At 35.8% G+C, this 16,009-nt stretch overlaps 1 gene segment (V, D, J or C); it reads right to left on the bottom strand.

Annotated features, from left to right (window-relative positions):
• Positions 1-1,592: 1,592 nt before the first annotated feature.
• Positions 1,593-8,982, bottom strand: LOC308643437 (T-cell receptor gamma chain C region C10.5-like). The segment is given in 4 exons: positions 8,910-8,982; positions 5,897-6,226; positions 4,607-4,645; positions 1,593-2,107 (listed from the first exon to the last, which is right to left on the bottom strand).
• Between the last annotated feature and the right edge of the window lie 7,027 nt (positions 8,983-16,009).

Below are 16,009 nucleotides of genomic sequence, written 5' to 3'. Positions count from 1 at the left end.
CAGGTTTGAAACCACATGAGAGGCTGCTTAATACCCAGGCAGTGAGGTCAGCCCCTCAAAGCTCTCAGTGATCTAAAAAAAACCTGACTTTGTGTCTGCTTTCCCAGGATAGGGAGAGTTCCACCTCTCTGAACAGAGCGACTGAGTATGTCCGAAAGAGCTGTGGTCAGTGCAGGATCAGGATATTTAGATATCTAAAGTAAATTTAATATTTTTTGAGTCTGGTTACTCTTATTTTATTTCCAAGTATGAACCTCAGCTTCCAAACCAACACGTATCACAAAATCTTAAGCTGATTATAGTTTGTTGTTGTTGTTGTTGGGCTGGGAATTGAACTCAGGGCCTTGTGCATATAAGGTAAGCACTCTACCAACTGAACTATGTCTCCAGTCCCTTAAGCTAATTATAAACAAACAAACTTCCCAGGATTGAATATATTGTTGTTTTAACTCTAATAACAACAACTAAAAATTACTTTAAAATGAGTCATTAAAGAAAAATAGCTTTTTAATTCAAAAAAATTAATTTATATTTTTCACCCACCTACAATTCACTGAAAATTTCCTTTTATCTTTGCCTACAGAAATATCAGTATTATTATACTCAGTTAAAACAGATCAAAGGCATGAACATATGCTGCAAAAAATAAAGAGTATAAACACAGGAAAAGGTGTGTTATCTTTATTCATAATAGCAAAAAAAAAGTGACTTTGAGTGGCAGGTTAATTTTTCTAATCTGTAAACTGTAGGAATATAAATACACCTGCCTGGAAGAGCTCTTTGAGGATTAGGGATTGCCTGGTGCATGGTAGAAGCTGCAGCAGGTTCCATCTATCCTCTCTGCAGAGAGGTAAGAGCAGAGATCTTCCTTGGTGGTTTGGCATGTATGTGAGTACATACTCTTTTTAGAGTTCATCACGTTACAATGCTGTTGAGGACTTTCCTGCACCAAGCAATTTTAAAATATCTAATCCAGACAGCTCCAAGGAATAGGGCATCTAAATTCATTTTATAGGAGGAAATTATAGCAGAGAGTTTTTAAGTATCTGACTTCACACAAATGCTAAATCTCAGACCCAGGAGTAATATTTAGGCCCACTATATCTCTGGCTACAGAGTCCAAGTGCTCAGTCTCCTAGTTCTGCTGTCTCTCCATGATTGGTGCCCCTCTCCTGGGTCTATTATGAGGATCCAGAAACATAGTACTTGTAAAAAGCTGTTAAGAACTCAGCACATACAGTGTGAGTCACATTAGATATTTTCCTATTTTCATTGGTCTCAAATCAAGTAAACCTGAATCTATGAACCTTCAGAGCAATATTGTGGGTGTTTCCATTTGGCTGTGGCTTCTCTTGGAGCCAGTCCCCCAGGGAAATCCCCATAACCACCATTGCAAGGGCAGAATTGGACATGTGGTGTTGGACTCTTGTTAACAACGTAGGCTTGAAGTCATGGCTAAGTCATCCTCTGTTTCTCACCTTGGACTTTCCATTGATTTTCATCAAAATTAAAATATGCATGTACAAATGTAGACATTTGATATTTAAAAATTTATTGTATCTGTTGTGAAAAGAAAAGTACAGAATAAAGTAGCAAAGAGAGCTGCTTTAGAGTGTTTAGAATGGAAGACCATCTTAAAGATGGTCTCTGCTTAAAGGGCACTAAGGGCTGTGACTCGAAGCAGCACTGTCCCCAACAAGGTTGCCATGATTTGGGATGTCTGGAGAAGTTGATGGAGAACATGGAAACAGAGGCACTAGGGGTTACAATAGGTTGCTCTTTGTTATTACAGCATGAAGTTTCTGAGTTCATGGATGAATTCGAAATCTTCTGCAATGAGGACAGAATAATATACACAGGAAATTAAGGAACCCATGCTAAGCAAGCAAGCCCAGCCAGGTCCTCAGCAGACATTCTCCGGGACTATAAACAAAAAAACATAACACTATCCTGTTGTGCTGCTGTTAGGAGCTCTTCAGATTGCTGCAGACAGCTGTTCTTCTTAACAGATGGAAGGTGATGATGGCCAAGTAGACCACACTCTTGAGCAGCAGGAGGAGGAAGGTCCAGTAGGCAGAGGTGTTTGTGAGCTGCAGCCTCAGTGTATCTAAGAGAAGTCATACAATTAATTGTGCCTGTTATTTCACATGAAAAAAAAAAAAAAAAAAAAAAAAAAACCTCTTGAGGTAGGGTGCCACAGATGTTTGTTTTTGGTGACCTACACTGAAGTGACATTACCCCCACCAAACCCCAAAGGCTAACATCTACCACTTCTACCCAAAACACCAACAGCAAGGTTCAGCTTTCAAGTCAAGTCCATTAACAGCCTCTGCCATACTCAACTTAGAACCTTCCCAATGCCAAAAAGTAAGGTTCATTTTTAATATTTGAGGTCCATAGGGGTCAAATGCATGTGTGATAACTAGGTTTTAGATTTTCTTCACCTCCAAGATGTCTCTAAGTAAAAATAGTTGATCATATTCATTAACTACTAACCAAATGCCAAACAGTATTCTGAGAGCTTTGCATGTAAAATTTTAGTCTTTAAAAAAACCTCTGAGAGGGGGCTGAGGATGTGGCTCAAGCGGTAGCGCGCTCGCCTGGCATGCGTGCGGCCCGGGTTCGATCCTCAGCACCACATACCAACAAAGATGTTGTGTCCGCCGAGAACTAAAAAATAAATATTAAAAAAAAAATTCTCTCTCTCTCTCTCTCTCTCTCTCTCTCTCTCTCTCTCTCTTTCTCTCTCCTCTCTCACTCTCTCTTTAAAAAAAAAAAAAAAAACCTCTGAGAGAAAGAAAAAAATATCTTCATTCCCATCTACAAACTAATGATCTGAGAGTATGGATATAAGTAATTTTCCTGATGTTATGCTTTTATTAAGTGACAGTCCCTGATTTTGACCCCAACAATATGACTTTTAAAGAAGACATTCTTATCTACTCTGTGATTCCACATTTCCAAAGGCAAAAAACTACCTAGACATCAAAAGTTTAATCCTAAGTATAAATCTGAGTTTCTGCTTTTGAAGCATATGAGACATTGCAGGTTATGCATGGATGTAATAAGACTATTAGAGGGACTAATCAGTGGAGTTTGGTGGTGTTCACCATTGTGCAATGTGGGAGATTTTGGAAAAAGAGTACACTATGAAAAATAAAAAGAAAGTTTTTGTGCAAAATTTCTGAAAATATTAGGTTGTTGGGGCACACTCATCTTTCTTTTCTGAATGTCTCTTGTTGATACTCTAATATTTGGGGGATAATGACACATGATATCCTTTGAAGTTTTACAAGAAATATATGACATCATGTAACAATTAAAGATACTGACAGTGGGCCACAGTAGTTAATCAATGTGCCACAAGGACAAGTCTCTTCCTATGGAAAATTCCACATACATGTTCCATTTTCATAGAATCAGACCTCAAGAATCGTTGACCCTGAGAGTACAAAGAGATCTCAAGAAATGTGTTCACATCTCTGGGCCCTTGGTCAGGTGTGGGTTCCAGCCTCTCCTTGCCTGTGTGCCAGCTAAGGTCCATTCCAAGGGATACTGGGAACAGAGATAAGGTGAGCAGGGCTGGAGCCAATGCCTTCAGCCACCTTCTGTGTGCATATGAAGGGAGAAAGGGGCCATAAACTCATACTTATTTTCAGTTTGATAAAGATACATTTTGCTACACATTCACATTCAATGTAAGTGAGTCTGGCATAATTATTCTCTATTGGCAGATAAGCAAAGTATTACAAGCAGAAGTCCCTCACCCAGGTGGATACAACTGATGGTTGTGAGAACAAGGGGAACAGTCGGGGTCTGTGGTACTCTGAGGCCCATGCACTTCCCACCCCCCACCATGTGTCCGTCCTGCCTCAGGATCAAGGCTTTGGAATTTCTTGCTCTGAGACTCTCTCTTAGAGGAAGAATAGAAAACTGCGTAAATCTTCATTTGAAGGCATGAGTTGAAACTCAGGGTCTGGCTGTATGGCATGTGCAAATTACATAATTAATTTTAGCTGATCATTTTCATCTATAAAATTGGAAGAACTATCATACCACTTGATAGGAATATTATGAGGAGGCATACATAACACAGTCCAAGAACTTCTACACAAAAAGCATTAAGTGCCACTTTACTTTATTAACACCTATCTAAAACTTTATTTTAAAAAAACTAGAAATAACATGAACCCTTAAAAAAAACTAGAAATAACTTGATATCACGTTTTTCCAAATCATTTGAAATAATAAAAATCTTTTTGTTGAAATAGTTCAGAGCATGTTACTGTAACTTTCATTTAAATAATTTCCTCCCCAAATCACTAGTTGACTGTGTTAATGTATTGTCTAGAAATGATGAATTAATTTAATATATCACTCAATCTATTCTGTAACATCCAATCATTTTGGGGGATGAATTAATTTAATATATCACTCAATCTATTCTGTAACACCCAATCATTTTGGAGGATGAATTAATTTAATATATCACTCAATCTATTCTGTAACATCCAATCATCTGTTTTTTTCTACCTAAAACCAGGGAAGTACAAAGGGGAAAAATGCTATAGCATGACATGATAAAAAAAAATACACTAAAACTTACTGATTTCATCTTTAGAGCAAGCTTCAGTCCTGGTGACACCTGGCAGAAATGAGAGCAAGTACTGGTCAATTACTCATATCCAATATTTGACAGTGGGAGCATAAGTGTTTGTATAGATAGATATAGGTTTATGCATAAATCATATATATATATATATATATATATATATATATATATATATATATATATATAAAATCAGTTCCATGGAGAGACAGGAAGACATTAAAAATCTGAGCCCCATGATTATAGAAATAATTGGTCTCAGGCTGTAATTAAATAGATATCATTCATATATAATTTTTCTACTCTTGAAAAAGTAGAAGTTCATGCAAGATATTTTTTTCTCTTTTTTACCACAAATGTAATATAATGTTCAAGATAACCTACAATAGAAACAAGCCATATTATTCCAAATCATGCATATCTTAGGACAACTGTGCAGACCTCACTTATTGCAAAAACTAAGGGTCCCGGAGGATGAAGTCTTACTTGGAAAATCTGGACCTTGCATGGCAAAGTTCTTCGAATGTTCTGCTCTCTGTTTCTTTCACTGATTTAAAAGGGCTGTTAGCCACAGGGAATAGTCTAAGAATGATTCATTTCCACGACCACTTTGAGGCATTTGGATAGCTGTTTAACACTCAGGACTATTCTTACTTTCCAAAGTCATCAGTTGTGGAAACTCCTTTTAGCATTATCATATACTAAATTGCTAGATGCTTTAGAGTATGTTGTTTGTAGTTTTGTTTTATTTCATTTTTGGTTTTGTTTGCAGTGCTGTAGATGGAACCAGGGCCTCTCACATCCTTGGCAAGGGATCCATCATCGGGTTATATGTTGGCCTTGTTGTTTCCTACAAACCATTTAACAATTCTTAAAAAAAATAAAATCATGTTATCGTAATATTTTGCATGAAAAAAAAAACAAAGGCTGAGAAAGCTTTGGAAAAAATTCTCTTTTTTTTCCAAAGACTAAGTCATTCTAATTAAATGGTAAAATAACAGGCCATGTGCTACCATTAAATGTAATGATATTTAAGAAGAATTTATATAATTTTACATTGATATATCATAAAAAATGTAAGTAACTCTTTTTCAAACAAGATTTCTAAAGCTGGGCAATGTGTCAGGCACCTGTAGTCATATCTACAGAGATTGAGGGATGAAGGTGACAAGTTCAAGACAAGCCTGGGCAATAGTGAGGCCCAATCTCAAAAATAAGAAAAAAAAAGTTTTCAAGGAAAAAGCATTAAAATTTACAAAGTTCATATTTATATTTAACCATATATACCTTTATTTATCGCAGGAAAGAGAATCTCTTGATCAACTCCACCTTTATTATTTTCGTGTTTGACAATACACCTGTGCTCTTTATCCATTGACTCTCGAGTCACAGTTAGCCAGCTCATCTTCATGTATGTGTCTTTGGTCTTCACAGTGTCTCCCTGCTGGGATTCCAGAATCCTATCACCATCCTTTTCTTTCCAAAATACCTTAATAACATCAGGGAAAAAGTTCTCAAGAAGACAAAGATGGGTCCCAGCCTTATGGAAATTTATTTCAGCAACCGAAGGAAGAAAAATTGTGGGCTTGGGGGAAATGTCTACATCAGAGCTTTTATCTGTGGAGAAAATGGAATATCAATAAAAAGAATTACTAGAGAAACAGAAACGTCACATAGTTTGGAAAAACCTAGTTCATAGAAATAGGAAGAAGAGTTGCCATTGAATTAGTGCCCAAGCTGGTCTTTCATTCCCACCTAGGTTGTGAAGTATTTACTATTGTCCTTATTTACGGATATGGAGAGAGTTTCAAGAGATTAAGTAACTTCCCAAAATAAGAGTTATGAAGTGGCAGAGCCTGGAGGCAAATCTGGCCTTCCTCCTTTCTTCACATGCTAAGAAAGGGATGACATTTAACTGTTCCTAACCAAGCTACCAACACTCATGAAACCACTTACTTTTATTGATTTCTTGTAGTGGTGTATGTTTTCATGGCAGATGACAGGGAGGGAAAGGAGACCAGGCTTCTGTAGTGATCTGTCTGCAGATGCGTCTGTGTTACTTCTAAAGTGCTTCCCTGTCCATCCTTTATCACTTGTGCTCACTGGCCAAGTAGCTCACATTCTCATGATATTTGGTTCTGTGCAACCTAGACTTCATTTAGCTGACTCTAGAATGCACCCTATTTATCTTATTTCTTATATGAGTAAACATCAGGATGTAGATTTTCCCTTTTTTTCTTCTTCTTTTTGCCTCTTTTTTGTTAACAACATGCAATCATTAGTTTTAATGAGTATATACTTTCACTTATACTTTCAATCTATCAAGTTGATCTCTTAGTTTCAAAGACAGATCCCATGTCCAGTTCTGAAGTCCCTGGAGTTCTAGTTGATGTCTAACTAGCTACATAACATTTCACTTTCACATCTGAACTACTTCAAGTTTGGGGTTAGGCAGTATTTAAAGCTGCATCTCCAAATTATTCATACCGTCTTGAATTTAGAAGCAAAATAGCAACATTGTTGTACCTTTTATTAAACAATTTACTGCTTATTTTCAGAAATGATCTTGTGCTTAATCTTATCAACCAATGTGCTTATCTAATTTTGTTTTGCTTTAAAAAAGATTCCAAGATGTTCATTTTATTTTGGGTTTTCATCTGAAGTTCAGTATGACTAGGAAGATACCAAGAATATTTTTCCTATGTTCTTTAATATAAATTGGGAGAATCTATACATATCTGCATATCCATATGTGCCTCTCAGTATTTTTCCCCAAATTCACATTTAATCTACATGCTATTTAACTGTTTTGAAGCTCCATTATTCTCTTTATCTTAATCTGCTGAATAAGGCATGTAATGTAATTGGTATAATGTAAAATTTGTGATTCTAGAGTTTCTTGCAAATATAATGTCAAAATATCAACCAAAGCATCATGTGTTTACAATGGTATATCATGTGTGTCTGGAATGTGAATTTGTTATATAATTATTTTTAACCTATTGACTAAAATGATAGATGTTGGCTTTCTAATTTATTTTCAATTGAAACTCAAATGCTTTGCTCTTTGGGCTAGTTGAAGTGAGCATAATAATTCAAGGCCATTTCTTTCCTTTTCCTTCCTTTCTATTTCTTTTTTATTTTCAGTTCTGGAGGCTGAACCCAGGGGCACTTAATCACTGAGCCATAACCACAGCCATCCCCCCCTTCTTTTTATATTTTATTTTAAGACAGGGTTACTAAGTTGCTCAGGTCCTCACTAAGTTACTAAGACTGGCTTTAAACTCATGATCCCCAGCCTCAGCCTCCCTAGCCACTGGGATCACTCCATACCACGCCCAGATCCCCAATACTATTATTTATTTATTTATTTGAGGAGTACCAGGGATTGAACTCAGGGGCACTCAACTACTGAGCCATATCCCAGCCCTATTTTGTATTTATTTAGAGACAGGATCTCTCTGAGTTGCTTAGTGCCTTGCTTTTGCTGAGGCTGTCTTTGAACTATTGATCCTCCTGCCTCAGCCTCCCAAGCCATTGGGATTACAGGTATGTGACACCACACCCAATTTTACCTTTTATTTTAAGACAGGGTCTCAGTAGATTGCCCAGACTGGCTCAGAACTTGGAAAAATTCTGTGTCAGCCTCTGGAATTATTGGGGTTACAAGCCTGCATTGCCATAGCCAACAGGCAAATTCTATTTTTATTCTTTTTCCAGGGCCCAGGACCAAATCCAGAGCCTTGATCAAGATAGGCAAGGGCTCTGCTGCTGACCTAAATCCCTAACCCCAGACAATTTCTTAAGAACAATTTGGCTTCTCATTTGAGATGAAAAAGACTAAAGCTCCTGACTTTTACACAAAAGTCAGCTATAATTTCTATGTTTTTGAGCATGCTGTAAATATAATTGGGTTATAATATACTTATTTTAATTTGGTTCATCTTGCTTTTAAGTGCACATAGTAAGATACTATATATTTCTCCACCACATGCTTTATTTTTAATTCAAAAAGCATATTGTAGAAGATAAGATTGATTTTAAAATTCTATATTATAGTTACATTTTAAGAATACGTTTGTCCATTGAAATACATCTGATTCATTATAATACAGAAATTGAAACTCAAATGTTAAATTTGAAAAATTTCTGCACAGCACCCCACCATGCATTCCCTTTTTTCTCTGGCTAAGCTTGTTTTATTTTTTTGAAGATAAAATGAATCTCAAACTTCTATGACATCCTCAATGTAACAGTTAACTGGGCATTAAATAGCATATTTGATTGCAATGAAAAGTACCTTTATTGTGCTTTGAAAGACATGGTCCTTTAAAACTTCCCATATAAATGTACTTATTAAGAGCGTTTTTCATGGTCGATTTTTGTTCAAGAAGCATAAAATGGCAGCAATTCTATTTTATTTAAATGATGAATAAAAGAATTACCATATATTTAATTATTTTAAAAAATGACAAAACCTCTTCAATTCAATTATTTATATTAATTTGTACAATCATGCAATGTGAGTTAAATTGCCAACTTGTTTGTATTTGAAGATTCAGCAAGATGAATTATGTATAAATTTATCAAACGTCGTAAGCATTTTCTATTAAAAGTAAGATTTTGAATCTTTATTTGAGAATTTAAATATTCTCTACTTTCTGTTTTTCCTTCATCAAATCTGGAGGTATAGTTATTTTATATTTAAATATGTATTTCAGATTTTTTATAAGTTTCATACTTATTTAATTGATTTTATATAGACCATTTTCTGTATGAATTTATTTTCTATATGAATCTTATTTGTCAGGAAAAAGCTTTGTATGAATGTTTCCTAACAAATAAGGGTAAAAACCTTTTTTATTGACAATAAAATACAGAATAAATAAATGTTGATGATACAGTTATTATTAGTTAAGATAAAAATATTAAAATCCAAAGCATGTAAAACAACAACAAAAATTTTAAGAAACATTTTAGTGTAATTTTTTCTTGTCAAGTGATAAAAAAAAAGTCTGCTAAAGATAAACAAGGGCTGGGGATGTGGCTCAAGCGGTAGCGGGCTCGCCTGGCATGTGCGAGGCGCTGGGTTGGATCCTCAGCACCACATACAAATGAAGATGTTGTGTCCGCCGAAAACTAGAAAATCAATATTTAAAAAGTCTCTCTCTCTCTCTCTCTCTCTCTCTCTCTCTCTCTCTCTCTCTCTCTCTTTAAAAAAAAAGATAAACAAGTACCTCCAGATTCAATTTTATTGTGAATAAATGTTAAGATAATCTTTTATAGGAACAGTTAGAAATATACCTGAATCCTTTTAAGAATGTCTGCTCTATAGTAAATGTTTCTGGCTAAAAACAACTTTCCGTCATAGAAAAGCTTCTCTCTTTCCATTTGAATCAGAAAAATTATGGATTGAACAATATGCAAACAACTCTATTCACATTATCTTTTTCAATACCCATGTATCTTTGCTGGGTTCATACTGTTTTCCCATTTTATGGTTTAGGACACTGAAGCCAAAGGATGTTTCTGCATGTCCACTAAATAGTGATGAATCTGGAGCAGGTGAACCTCAGAGTCTGCCTTGGAGCAAAGAGTTGACTCCCTTGTCTGACTCTTGGTCATGAGTAAAGGCAATGTCTCCACTCTATTGAGTCCATCGAACGATAATCTATAACAGTGGACATGGTCTCAGGGTCAAGTACTTGAATGATATTATTGCCAACATTGTATGTAAGTGTTTCATAGAAGTCTACATGTACACAGAGTCAAACCTAATCAAAATATTTGTACAATGTGTTCCCTGTTCTCTAGTATAAAACTTTTTTTTGAAATCTCTTGTAAGGTTACTACTGAAACTCCATCTTGTTTTCTCTTTTTCTAAACATTCTTAGTTCTATTCCAGTTTAATCATTCTTTGCCTATCCTCTATTACCTTGGAAATAACATGTCCTCCAATACATACCTGTGACAATGAGTTTTGTTCCACCACCAAAAATTTTCCTACCATCATCCCACAGTGTTTTCACCCGTATCAAAAATGTTAAATGAGTTTATTGTCCTTGTGTTCTTCAAATTCTAGGGTCAACATGATGTCCTGGAATTCCTAAGAAACCAGAGACCAGAATTCTGGTCTTGATTCATATTGCTCATAACAAGTTCTGTGACTGAGCAAGGTGACCACTTTCAAGGCTATGACTGTGCTCCAAGATGGTATTGTAATTTCAAAGGACTTGCCCTTTTCAATAAAAATTCAGCATTTGGGGTTGCAATTAGATTTAAGGGAATAAAGGAAAGGTCATTCCTCTGTCCTCAGTTTGAAGTCTACTTTGCTCCAATATACCTGGACTTGCCAAAGCCATCATCATAGGAATTGTGTATTTTTCACTCATCTCTTTTATCTTCCCCCATTAAGACAATGGAAGGGAGCCCTGGTTCAAGCTAGCAGGTGCAGTGAGTGAGTAAAAACTCTTCCCTTGTATCGTCCAAAATATTGGCTTTCTTCTCAACTAGCAGCACAACACATTGTGAATTCCAAGTTTTCCCCAGAATGTTCAGCCTCAAACAACCTTCCTTCAGTACATGCCAAAGTATGACTTGTAACTGCTGGTTGGACCCTTAAAGGAAGAAGATGACCAGAGAAATGGCAGGCAGCCTGGTTCTCAAAGCCATCTTAGGTCACTATGTGCTACCTGCCTGACCCATCTGCTAAGGGACCCCTTCTGTGCATAACATTAGATGTCATGAGTCCCACAGCATTGAAATAGTGATGGTACATAATAGGATTCTTCCCTCTATTTCTTAGAATAATTGTTAATAATTGTTGAGTCAAGCACAGTGGCACATGTCTATAACCCCAGAGACATGGAAAGCTGAGGCAGGAGGATCACAAGTTCAAGGCCAGCCTTAGCAACTTAGCAAAACTTAGCAACTTAGTGAGAACCTGTTTTCAAGCAAAAAAATTAAAAAAGGGTTGAGGATGTAGCTCAGTGTTAAAGCGCCTCTGAGTTCAATCCCCAGTATCCAGTATCAAGCATGAGTATCCAGAAAAAAAGAAAAACAAAAGGACCATTGATTTTTCACATCCCTTCTAAAGGATTGGTGCATTGATGTCCTTTCTAATTCTATAATGAAAAATATTGTATTTGAAAATTTGGTGTGTGATTCTTTTTCCATTTACAAAATAGTATGTGTTTACTATATTTTTCTTCTACCTTTCTGCATAGTTTTACAGATCCATCCCTTGGGGATGCACAACAATATAAATTCCTTGTTCATATCTCCTATGCAAGCTCAGGGAAGATACTCCTTCTTAGGAATTGACTGCCCACTGTGATTAATTACCACACAGGAGCAATTCCAAGAATTTTGTGCCAGAATCTGTCCTGCAACCAATATTTTGTTAGTATTTATACGAATACATAAAAATCAGCTCAACTGACACCGGAAAGAGACAAAGCTTTAATAAAATCACATTATATTAAAGTGGTATCAGGATTTTAAGAACTCAGTCCACTCTCCCTGGGCAGCTTGGGCTATACCTGTTGTCTTATATCACATTTGTTGTAAAGTCTGGTTTTATCATTTCTCAGGATTTGCCAGAAGCTTTGAATCTCCTCCTTTAAAGGAGTCCATCAGTTCTTGGTCTGGAGTACAACTTAGATTTAATTAATATTTCTTTAATTTTCAAAGAGAAACAATAATAGTAATGTCATTGAAACATTTAAAATGCATATTTGCTGTGATTTATATTTGTGACTCATATGAATGGAAGGATGGGTATCTGGATTAATTATAATTTAATGTCTTTTTGAAATCTAATTCCCATTGATAGTAGACTTGATTTGTTCCAGAATATGAATACTTACTGATGATCTCTTAAGCTATTCACAGTAGAAAGATGGCACCTTTTGATTTGAACATTCCCTTTCAGTTTCTGGAGCATTGAATATTAACCCTGTGCTGCTCATCAGAAGACCCTAACTGGTGGGCATTTTTGTAGCTATCCTGTCATGAGTGACCAGGCAGCTCTGAATCATGCAATTGAGGAAGGAAAGTCAGTACAGCTGCAATAGCTCTTACCAGCTTCTGTATTTCTAGCAAATATAATGCAGAAATAAAATTGAATGAAATGCTATAATAACAGCTTGTCATTCTGTACAAGGAACCTGAGAATAATATCTTGAAGCTTTAGTGAATGCCTATGCAATAGGATGTCTATGACCTTTTTGATAGGAGAGAGATATTTCAGTGTGTGATTAGAAGCAGAAGCATGAGTAAATATAAATTTATGAACTGCTAATAATTAATCAGTGAAAAAGTCCATGTAAAAGGTAAGGCTACAGAAGAAATATTTGGAACATTTAAAATGTAACTTAAAAATGGTAAAAATTCATAATTGTCCAAGTAGGGCTTTGAAATAAACAAGTCTCAACTAGAGCCCTGATTTTTGCCACAGTTACTAATCTTATAACTAGGAAAACAAATGACCATATGCCTCAGTGTCTTCATCTATGAAGTAAGAATAACAGAATCTCTTGTACTGGGCTGTTAAGCAAGGAGGGAAGTCCCAAAACTCTTTAATGTTATAGTATTGGGCCATTTAATCAAATTCTTCCACCAGACACAATACAGATTGGATATTTTTCATATAAAATGCTTTGGACCAGAAATGTCAGAGATTTTTTGGATTTCAGAGTTTTAGATTAGGGATGCTCAACTTGTATGTAAAACCATGAAGAGTCTTTCCCTACACCTTGGACTGAAATGGCTTGTGGAACTTGCAAATGCCAGTTCTTCTCCCGGCAATGTAACTGGACTCATTGTTCCATAAACTGTGACTATTCTTAGCCTACCTTCTAAAGGATTAGAGAAATAAGAAGATGAAATAATTTATACTCCATAGTAATGTACTAAAAGTATTATATTTTTTTACTGCCTTCAGGCATAAGATTAAAATTAAGAATTTAGTTTTGCAGATTACTTAGAGATAGCTGAACTGTGATTTATCTCATATAGAAGAAGCAATTAGTCAAAATCCATTTTAAAGACTCACTTCAAAAACCTTATTAAAAAAAAGTATCTTGAGGCAACAATATTTGCACTAATAGTCTACAGACATGGTTCCCCAAATTTTAATTTCTAGCCCTAGGCTATAATTTCTGTGTTTGTGCATTCTAAATATACACATTCAATCTGCTTTCTAACAGGGAAGGAAAGAAATTATGTACAAAGTAATTTTGTTTCAATATCCAGTATCCCAAAACTGTGAAATTGCTTTTCCTAACCTGAGGCCAAGAAATTGGTAGAGTCAGGAAAAGTTTATTGGATTTTTTTTTCTTCTACAAAGCCTGTATCTATTTTTCATTGCTAGAGTAAAAACAGGAAAAAGGTTACTTACCAGAGGGAGAAACTATGAGCTTTGTACCTCCTCCAAATATCTTGATCCAACCTTCATTATATATCACATTGCTCACAGCTTCTACAAAAATCTCAGCCTTCTCCTATGCTTCATGACATGCCCATGAGTTTAACATCTTTGTCCTGGAAGTTTGGTCTTCTGAGTTTCTTTCAACTCCTTGACTATAGGTTTTGTGCCTTGTGATATTTTGTAAGTTTCCTCTTACACAGACCTTGTAAACTCTTTCCACTGAAGCAGGAATCTTTGGAATGCACCAAAGAAATTGTCAATGGTAAGAACAGGAAAAAAGAGAGCTGGGCCAAGTGGTCCTATTTTTCTAAGTTAACAGGAATAGTATTCTGAGAATTGAGTCCTTTATTTTTAAATTTCTAGGTGTTCGGTTGTATTAAAACTGCTCAGAGATACCATCAAAGGAAAGGGACTTCCGTTCTTACAGACACTGAGGCATCTGTGCCAGCCATTGGGAACACGTTTCTCAAAGGAGGAAGCTCTTTAGTAACTGAAAATGCAAATGTGAGAACTGTGATCAGGACTCCACTTTCAGTGAAGCCACATTTACTGTGTGGAATCACATTCACTATAGGAGCAGTGCCAAGTGAGGAAATAAGTTCTGTGATGAGTTATTATTTTTCCTGGAATAAGAGAATAAAACTGTAGAATTCTATTCCCCATGAAATTAGAGATTTCTTACTTAAACTACACTAGAAATTCCAGTTCTCTGATATGTTGAAAGAAGAAGTCTCTTTGGCAGCACTTTTGTAATCTTATGTCTTTTTTTATCTCAGAGTGGGAATAAAGAAATTGCCAGAATCAGCCAATTCCTCATCCCACTGCAGATGAACAGTTCAGCTGCAAGAACAAAGAACAGGCTATGATGGCCTCCATGTTCACTCCAGGCCCAATCCAACCTGGCCTAAGTTCCATGAGCACATATGCCATCTGCCAACAAGGGTGAGGGATCAATGTGGCCATGGAGGAAAACTGTCCATTGACAGCCACTTACAGCCACCAACCCAATTGGCGAGAACAGGAGGCCTAGATGAAAATTATGTCTGAAAGTGTTTTTAAATTTCAATTGATTGGTTGATTTACTATCATGTTTTCCATTTTTTTTTTATTACTTGGAGGTATCCATTACCCTTTCCATCTTTGGCACTCACACACAATGCCCACTCAATCCTTTTAGCTTTTATTTTATTTACTAATCAGAAGCTTTTTTTTTTTTTTAGTATTGTCTGCATTTCCAGATTCATGAAGGATCTCAGAAATAAAATGCAAAATAATGAGTACTGTATTATGGAATCTTTTATTTTACAAAACTTATAAGAAGATATATGAGAACTCTAGGAAGAACACAGTTTCGGACGGCCTACAATAAAACGATAATACAAGGAGAAACTTATTAATGATGAAGAAACTATCATAAAGAAGCCAATACCTGACGTGTGTGTGTCAAAAATTTGCTCCCAAAATATAGGCTCTCACTTCACCTCATTTATTGTTTCTTTTGATGGGAAAAAGCTTTTTAGTTTAGAGTCCTTCCCATGTATTAATTCTTGATTTTATTTCTCTTGCTTTAGGAGTCTTATTAAGGAAGTCAGGGCCTAATCTGACATGATAAAGACTTAGGCCTACTTTTTCCTCTATTAGATTCAGGGTGTCTGGCATAATTTCTAGGTCCTTGATCCACTTTGAGTTGATTTTGTATGCTAAGAGCAGAAGTTTCTAAACATATTTGCATACCTCCCCCGTCATAACATCAAGTATTCATTTTATATTATTTTCTTTATAAATTATAGATTATATTAATTCATCAGTTTTTCAATATGTTACATTATAAAACATACAGATAAATCTATGAGCTAAGGCGAATAAACAGAGAAGTACTAATATTACCCATTTTTGCTCCAATGGTTCATGGTTCATGGGCCAGGGCTTGTGAATTGCATTCTGGAGACTGCTTGTGCAGGCAGCTGTCT

This window comes from Spermophilus citellus, assembly GCF_964194105.1.
Source record: "Spermophilus citellus genome assembly, chromosome: 3".
Lineage (NCBI taxonomy): Eukaryota > Metazoa > Chordata > Mammalia > Rodentia > Sciuridae > Spermophilus > Spermophilus citellus.
Note: the sequence above shows the minus strand (reverse complement) of the source record. Positions and strands in the feature narration are given on the sequence as shown.